Genomic DNA, 8483 nt, shown 5'->3' on the forward strand with positions numbered 1-8483 from the left:
ACGCCATCTTGGATGACGTCACTTAAAGGTACAGTCATTGAGTCGTCGGATCAAGAAAGAAGAGGATGCTCTGCGTCGGATGTCTCTTCAGGATGCTGCCACTCCCCTCCGGATGGATGAACAGAGAAGATGCCGCCTGGATCAAGACTTCTGATGGATGGAAGACCTCTTCTTGCCCCGCTTGGATGAAGACTTCTGCCGGTCTGGATGTCCTCTTCTGCCCCATCGGATGAAGACTTCGGCCCGCTGGGTGAAGACACGGTAGGGAGATCTTCAGGGGGGTAGTGTTAGGTTTATTTAAGGGGGGTTTGGGTTAGAGTAGGGGTATGTGGGTGGTGGGTTGTAATGTGGGGGGGGTATTGTGTTTTTTTTTACAGGCAAAAGAGCTGTTTTCTTTGGGGCATGCCCCCGCAAAAGGCCCTTTTAAGGGCTGGTAAGGTAATAGAGCTGTTAACTTTTGTAATTTAGTATAGGGTAGGGCATTTTTTTTATTTTGGGGGGCTTTGTTATTTTATTAGGGGGCTTAGATTAGGTGTAATTAGTTTAAAATTCTTGTAATATTTTTTTATTTTTTGTAATTTAGTGTTTGTTTTTTTTGTACTTTAGTTTAGTTTATTTCATTGTATTTAATTGTAGGTACTTGTAGTTAATTTATTTAATTTATTTCATGATAGTGTAGTGTTAGGTTTAATTGTAACTTAGGTTAGGATTTATTTTACAGGTAATTTTGTAATTATTTTAACTAGGTAGCTATTAAACAGTAAATATCTATTTAATAGCTATTTTACCTAGTTAAAATAAATACAAAGTTGCCTGTAAAATAAATATAAATGCTATAATAGCTACAATGTAACTATTAGTTATATTGTAGCTATATTAGGGTTTATTTTACAGGTAAGTATTTAGTTTTAAATAGGATTCATTTATTTAATTAATGTAATGATAGTGTAGTGTTAGGTGTAATTGTAACTTAGGTTAGGATTTATTTTACAGGTAATTTTGTAATTATTTTAACTAGGTAGCTATTAATTAGTCAATAACTATTTAATAGCTATTGTACCTAGTTAAAATAAATACAAAGTTGCCTGTAAAATAAATATAAATGCTAAAATAGCTACAATGTAACTATTAGTTATATTGCAGCTATATTAGGGTTTATTTTACAGGTAAGTATTTAGTTTTAAATAGGATTCATTTATTTAACTATAGTAAATTTATTTCGTTTTATTTAAATTATATTTATGTTAGGGGGGTGTTAGGGTTAGGGTTAGACTTAGGTTTAGGGGTTAATAACCTTATTATAGTAGCGGCGACGCTGGGGGCGGGAGATTAGGGGTTAATAATTGTAGGTAGGTGGCGGCGATGTTAGGGAGGGCAGATTAGGGGTTAATAAAATGTATTATAGTGTTCGCGAGGCGGGAGTGCGGCGGTTTAGGGGTTAATACATTTATTATAGTGGCGGCGATTTGCGGTCGGCAGATTAGGGGTTAATACTTGTAGTTAGATTGTGGCGACGTTGGGGGGGGCAGATTAGGGGTTAATAACTATAATGTAGGGGTCGGCGGTGTTAGGGACAGCAGATTTGGGGTTAATAGCTATAATGTAGGCGGCGATATCGGGTCGGCAGATTAGGGGTTAATACTTGTAGTTAGATTGCGGCAACGTTGGGGGGGGCAGATTAGGGGTTAATAACTATAATGTAGGGGTCGGCGGTGTTAGGGACAGCAGATTAGGGGTTAATAGCTATAATGTAGGCGGCGGCGATATCGGGTCGGCAGATTAGGGGTTAATACTTGTAGTTAGATTGCGGCGACGTTGGGGGGGGGCAGATTAGGGGTTAATAACTATAATGTAGGGGTCGGCGGTGTTAGGGACAGCAGATTAGGGGTTAATAGCTATAATGTAGGCGGCGATATCGGGTCGGCAGATTAGGGGTTAATACTTGTAGTTAGATTGCGGCGACGTTGGGGGGGCAGATTAGGGGTTAATAACTATAATGTAGGGGTCGGCGATGTTAGGGACAGCAGATTAGGGGTTAATAGTTATAATGTAGGTTGCGGCGATATCCGATCGGCAGATTAGGGGTTAAATAATGTTATTATAGGGTTTGCGATGTCGGGGGGCCTCGGTTTAGTGGTTCATAGGTAGTTTATGGGTGTTAGTGACTTAGTGTACTAAAACATACCGAATTTCGGAACCGAATAGAACCGAATTCAGCCGAATCCGAATAAATCCGAAACGAATTTATTCGGATCCGAATAAATCTGAAACGAATTTATTCAAATTTTGCCGAATCCGATTCGATCCGAAATTCGAAAAGTCCGAATCGATCCGAACCGAAAACGAACCGAATTTTTTAGCCGTGCACATGTCTAGTGTTAGGTTTAATTGTAGATAATTATAGGTATTTTATTTAATTAATTTATTGATAGTGTAGTGTTAGGTTTAATTGTAACTTAGGTTAGGGTTTATTTTACAGGTAAATTTGTAATTATTTTAACTATTTTAGCTATTAAATAGTTCTTAACTATTTAATAGCTATTGTACCTGGTTAAAATAAATACAAAGTTGCCTGTAAAATAAATATAAATGCTAAAATAGCTACAATATAATTATAATTTATATTGTAGCTATATTAGGATTTATTTTACAGGTAAGTATTTAGCTTTAAATAGGAATAATTTATTTAATAAGAGTTAATTAATTTCGTTAGATTAAAATTATATTTAATTTAGGGGGGTGTTAGGGTTAGACTTAGCTTTAGGGGTTAATACATTTATTAGAATAGCGGTGAGCTCCAGTCGGCAGATTAGGGGTTAATAATTGAAGTTAGGTGTCGGCGATGTTAGGGAGGGCAGATTAGGGGTTAATACTATTTATTATAGGGTTAGTGAGGCGGATTAGGGGTTAATAACTTTATAATAATAGCGGTGCGGTCCGCTCGGCAGATTAGGGGTTAATAAGTGTAGGCAGGTGGAGGCGACGTTGTGGGGGGCAGATTAGGGGTTAATAAATATAATATAGGGGTCGGCGGTGTTAGGGGCGGCAGATTAGGGGTACATAGGTATAATGTAGGTGGCGGCGGTGTACGGAGCGGCAGATTAGGGGTTAATAATAATATGCAGGGGTCAGCGGGGGCGGCAGATTAGGGGTTAATAAGTGTAAGGTTAGGGGTGTTTAGACTCGGGGTACATGTTAGAGTGTTAGGTGCAGACATAGGAAGTGTTTCCCCATAGGAAACAATGGGCTGCGTTAGGAGCTGAACGCTGCATTTTTGCAGGTGTTAGGTTTTTTTTCAGCTCAAACAGCCCCATTGTTTCCTATGGGGGAATCGTGCACGAGCACGTTTTTGAGGCTGGCCGCGTCCGTAAGCAACTCTGGTATCGAGAGTTCCAGTGGCGGTAAATGATGCTCTACGCTCCCTTTTTGGAGCCTAACGCACAGAAAACCCTGCCATTCTGTGAACTCTAAATACCAGCGGGCTTTAAAAGGTGCGGGGAAAAAAAAGCACGCGTTAGCTACGCGGGTCGTTACCGACAAAACTCTAAATCTAGGCCTTAGAAAGTGCCCTAAAAGCTTGCGGCTTGAACACTAGTTGTTGGCGGATAAGTCAAGCAAGTCATCCTGCATTATAAGAAAAAAAAGCCAGCGTGTGTACCAGTTGTAGCCCAAGCCAGCTCATCTCATCATCAGGCCTTTTTTACTCAAATGTATCGCCCAATGTCAGTCCCTTCGGGATCCATCCCTCATTCATTTTAATAAAGGTGAGATAGTCAAGGCTTTTTTGACCTAGGCGACTTCTTCTCAGTGACAAAACCTCCTGCTGCACTGAAGGTCCTTTCGAACAGGACACTTGAAGCGGGGCAGGACAGAAGTTCCATTGCAAATTGGGATAGCTCAGGCCACAGGTCAAGCCTGCACACCCAGTAGTCAAGGGGTCCATCGCTCCTCAGAGTGTCGAGATCCGCAGTTAATGCTAGGTAGTCTGCTACCTGTTGGTTGAGTCTTTCTCTGAGGCTGGATCCCGAAAGGCTCTGGCGATGCATGGGAGTTAAAAAGGTACGCATGTCCTCCATCAACAAGATGTCAGGAAAGCATCCTGTCCTTGCCGCCTTGGTCGTGGGAGGAGGAGGATTACTTTCATCTCTTCCCCTGTTACATTCCCATTGTGCTGTGACATCACCCTTATACGCTGTGTAAAGCATATTTTTAAATTTATTTTTAAAATGCTCCATCCTTTCCGACTTGCGTGAATTTGGTAACATTTCAGGCACTTTATGCTTATACCAGGGGTCTAGGAGCGTGGACACCCAGTACAGGTCATTCTCCTTCAGCTTTTTTATACGAGGGTCCCTCAACAGGCACGACAGCATGAAAGAACCCATTTGCACAAGGTTGGATGCCGAGCTAATCATGTCCCGTTCCTCATCCTCACTGATCTCACAGAGGATATCTTCTTCCCCCCAGCCACGTACAACACCATGGGTACATGGTGACAACAACGAGCACCCTGGGATGCCTGTTGTGCTCGGTCTTCCTCCTCCTCCTCAAAGCCACATTCCTCCTCTGACTCCTCTTCCTCACAATCCTCTTCCTGTGTTGCCACAGGTCCAGCAAGCGATGCTGATAAGGCTGTTTGTGGGGGTGATGGACACCACAACTCTTCCTCTTCCTCTTCACGCTCATCTACGGCCTGATCCAGCACTCTTCGCAGGGCACGCTCCAGGAAGAAAACAAATGGTATGATGTTGCTGATGGTGCCTTCGGTGCGACTGACAAGGTTTGTGACCTCCTCAAAAGGACGCATGAGCCTACAGGCATTGCGCATGAGCGTCCAGTAATTTGGCAATAAAATCCCCAGCTCCCCAGAGGCTGTCCTAGCACCCCGGTCATACAAATACTCATTAACAGCTTTTTCTTGTTGGAGCAGGCGGTCAAACATTAGGAGTGTTGAATTCCACCGTGTCGGGCTGTCGCAAATCAAGCGCCTCACTGGCAGGTTGTTTCGACGCTGGATATCGGACAAGTGCGCCTTGGCCGTGTATGAACGCCTGAAATGGCCACACACCTTCCTGGCCTGCTTCAGGATGTCCTGTAAGCCTGGGTACTTATGGACAAATTGTTGTACAATCAGATTACACACATGTGCCATGCACGGCACATGTGTCAACTTGCCCAATTTCAATGCCGCCACCAAATTACTTCCATTGTCAGAAACAACCTTGCCAATCTCCAGTTGGTGCGGGGTCAGCCACTGATCCACCTGTGCGTTCAGGGTGGTCAGGAGTGCTGGTGTGGTGTGACGCTCCGCTTTCAAGCAAGTCAACCCCAAGACGGCGTGACACTGCCGTACCCGGGATGTGGAATAGTACCTGGGGAGTGCCATTGATGTGGAGCAAGACACAGAAGCAGAAGAGGACTCAGCCGAGGAAGAGGTTATGGAAGAGGTTATGGAAGAGGATGGAGTAGGAGGAGTAGAGGAGGTAGCAGCAGGCCTGCCTACAAGTCGTGGCAGTGTCACCAACTCCTCTGCAGAGCCACGCATTCCATGCTTGTCAGACGTCAGCAGGTTTACCCAATGCGCAGTGTAGGTGATATACCTGCCCTGACCATGCTTTGCAGACCAGCTATCCGTGGTCATATGGACCCTTGCCCCAACGCTGTGTGCCAGACATGCCATTACTTCCTTTCGCACAACAGAGTACAGGTTTGGGATTGCCTTTTGTGAAAAGAAATTTCTGCCAGGTACCTTCCACTGCGGTGTCCCAATAGATACAAATTTTTTGAAAGCATCAGACTCCACCAGTTTGTATGGTAAAAGCTGGCGGGCTAAGAGTTCAGACAAGCTAGCTGTCAGATGCCGGGCAAGGGGGTGACTTTGAGAAATTGGCTTCTTACGCTCAAACATGTCCTTGACAGACACCTGACTGTGGGCAGATGACCAGGAACTGCTACGTAAGAGAGACTCAGAGGAGGATGGTTGAGAGGCGGCAAGGAGGACAGCAGTGGTTGACGTGGCTGAAGATGCTGGAGCAGCAGGAGGAGGGCAGCTTTCAGTTTGTGTGCTGCTTCTACTCATGTGTTCTTCCCATCGGCGTTTGTGATGGGAGACCATGTGCCTTCGCAAAGCAGTTGTACCTAGGTGGGTGTTGGACTTCCCACGACTCAGTTTCTTTTGGCACAGGTTGCAAATGGCATCGCTGTTGTCAGAGGCAGACACACAAAAAAAAATGCCACACTGCTGAGCTCTGCGATGACAGCATTCTGGTGGTGGCAACAGCATGCGTTGATGGGTGTCGGCATGCTGTCTGGCTGACCCCGGGTGCCGATGCATGCTGTCTGACTGTGCCACTAGCTCCTTGCGATGACCTCCCCCCTGCTTCCAACTCGTATCCTCCTCCTCCTCTCTGTCTCCCCATCTGAACTTTCCCCCTCTTCTTCTTCTCTTCTAGCAGGTACCCACGTGACATCCACCGACACATCATCATCAACCGCTTCACTTGTATCTGACACATCAAGAAAAGAAGCAGCAGTGGGTACAACATCATCATCACACCGTACCTCCATGTCTGTAATGCTGCCTGACTGAGACATATCACTGTTATCTACATCCTCTGTCAATGATGGTTGTGCATCACTCATTTCTTCCAACTGATGTGTCAATAACTCCTGTGACAGATCAAGTGAAGCGGCTGTGGTGCTAGTGTTGGTGGTGGCGACAGGCGGGCGAGTGGCACTGGTCACTTGAGACGTGCCCAAAGCACAGCTGGACGTAGATGTTGCGTCATGGTTAGGAGGACTAGGAGCGGAAGCTGTAGAAGATTGGGTGTCCTGTGTTAGCCATTCAACTAGGTCCTCCTCAGAACTTTTCACGTCCCCCCTGGCACCCCGCATCTGAACAATGTGCATATTTGTAGGGTCTAAAGGAATCACAGCACCACGACCACGACGGATCCTGCGGGGTGGCCTGCCTCTGCCTGTCATTTTTTTGGACACTTACAATACTATTACACAAATTATGAGTGGTGGCACTGGGCAAGTGGGCACAGTATACGCTGTGAGACTGACAACAAAAAAAAGACTGATGTTTCAAAGTCAAAAATGTTTATTTTTTAAATATTAGAAGTACTGTGACAACAAATATGATTGTTGGCACTAGTTGGCAAATGGGCCTGTCTGGCACACACGCTGGGAGTAAGGCAACTGCAATTAGATTAAACTAGCTGAGTCATGCTTCTTAGTCCAAAATTTTTTTGTAAAAAAAATTTGACTATACTGTTAGAACAAATATGATTGGTGGCACTAGTTGGAAACGGCAAGTGGGCCTGGCACACAGGCTGGCAGGCAGGCAACTGCAATTCAATGGCACTAGGAGACTGAAGATTCACAGTCAAAAAAGTTATGATTTAAAAAAAATTCAATACTGTTACAACAAATATGATTGGTGGGAATAGTTGGCTATTGGGCCTGGCACACACGCTGGCAGGCAGGAGGAAACTGCAATTCAATGGCACTAGCAAACTGATGATTCACAATCTAACAATTTTTTATTTTAAATATTAACAATAATGTTACAACAAATATGATTGGTGGAACTAGTTGGCAAGTGGGCCTGGCACACACGCTGGCAGGCAGGAGGAAACTGCAATTCAATGGCACTAGCAAACTGATGATTCACAATCTAACAATTTTTTTATTTTAAATATTAACAATACTGTTACAACGAATATGATTGGTGTAACTAGTTGGCAAGAGGGCCTGGCACACAGGCTGGCAGGCAGGCAACTGCAATTCAATGGCACTAGGAGACTGAAGATTCACAGTCAAAAAAGTTATGATTTAAAAAAATGTCAATACTGTTACAAGAAATATGATTGGTGGCACTAGTTGGCTAGTGGGCCTGGCACACACGCTGGCAGGCAGGAGGAAACTGCAATTCAATGGCACTAGCAAACTGATGATTCACAATCTAACAATTTTTTTATTTTAAATATTAACAATACTGTTACAACAAATATGATTGGTGTAACTAGTTGGCAAGTGGGCCTGGCACACAGGCAGGCAACTGCAATTCAATGGCACTAGGAGACTGAAGATTCACAGTCAAAAAATTTATGATTTAAAAAATTTCAATACTGTTACAAGAAATATGATTGGTGGCACTAGTTGGCTAGTGGGCCTGGCACACACGCTGGCTGGCAGGCAACTGCAATTCAATTGCATTAGCAGGCCGATGATTCACAGTCAAAAAATATTTTATTTTAAATATTTACACTACTGTTATAACAAATATGATTGGTGTAACTAGTTGGCAAGTGGGCCTGGCACACATGCTGGCAGGCAGGCAACTGCAATTAAATAACAATAGCTGAGTGATGTAACAGTTTGTTTTTACAAAAGTTACAAAAATGTTACAACAGATAGGAGTAATGGCTCTTAGGATAGAACTAGGCACAGTATGTGCTGGCAGCCTGACACACAGG

The sequence above is a fragment of the Bombina bombina genome, chromosome 5 (genome assembly GCF_027579735.1).
Source record: "Bombina bombina isolate aBomBom1 chromosome 5, aBomBom1.pri, whole genome shotgun sequence".
Classification (NCBI taxonomy): Eukaryota; Metazoa; Chordata; class Amphibia; order Anura; family Bombinatoridae; genus Bombina; species Bombina bombina.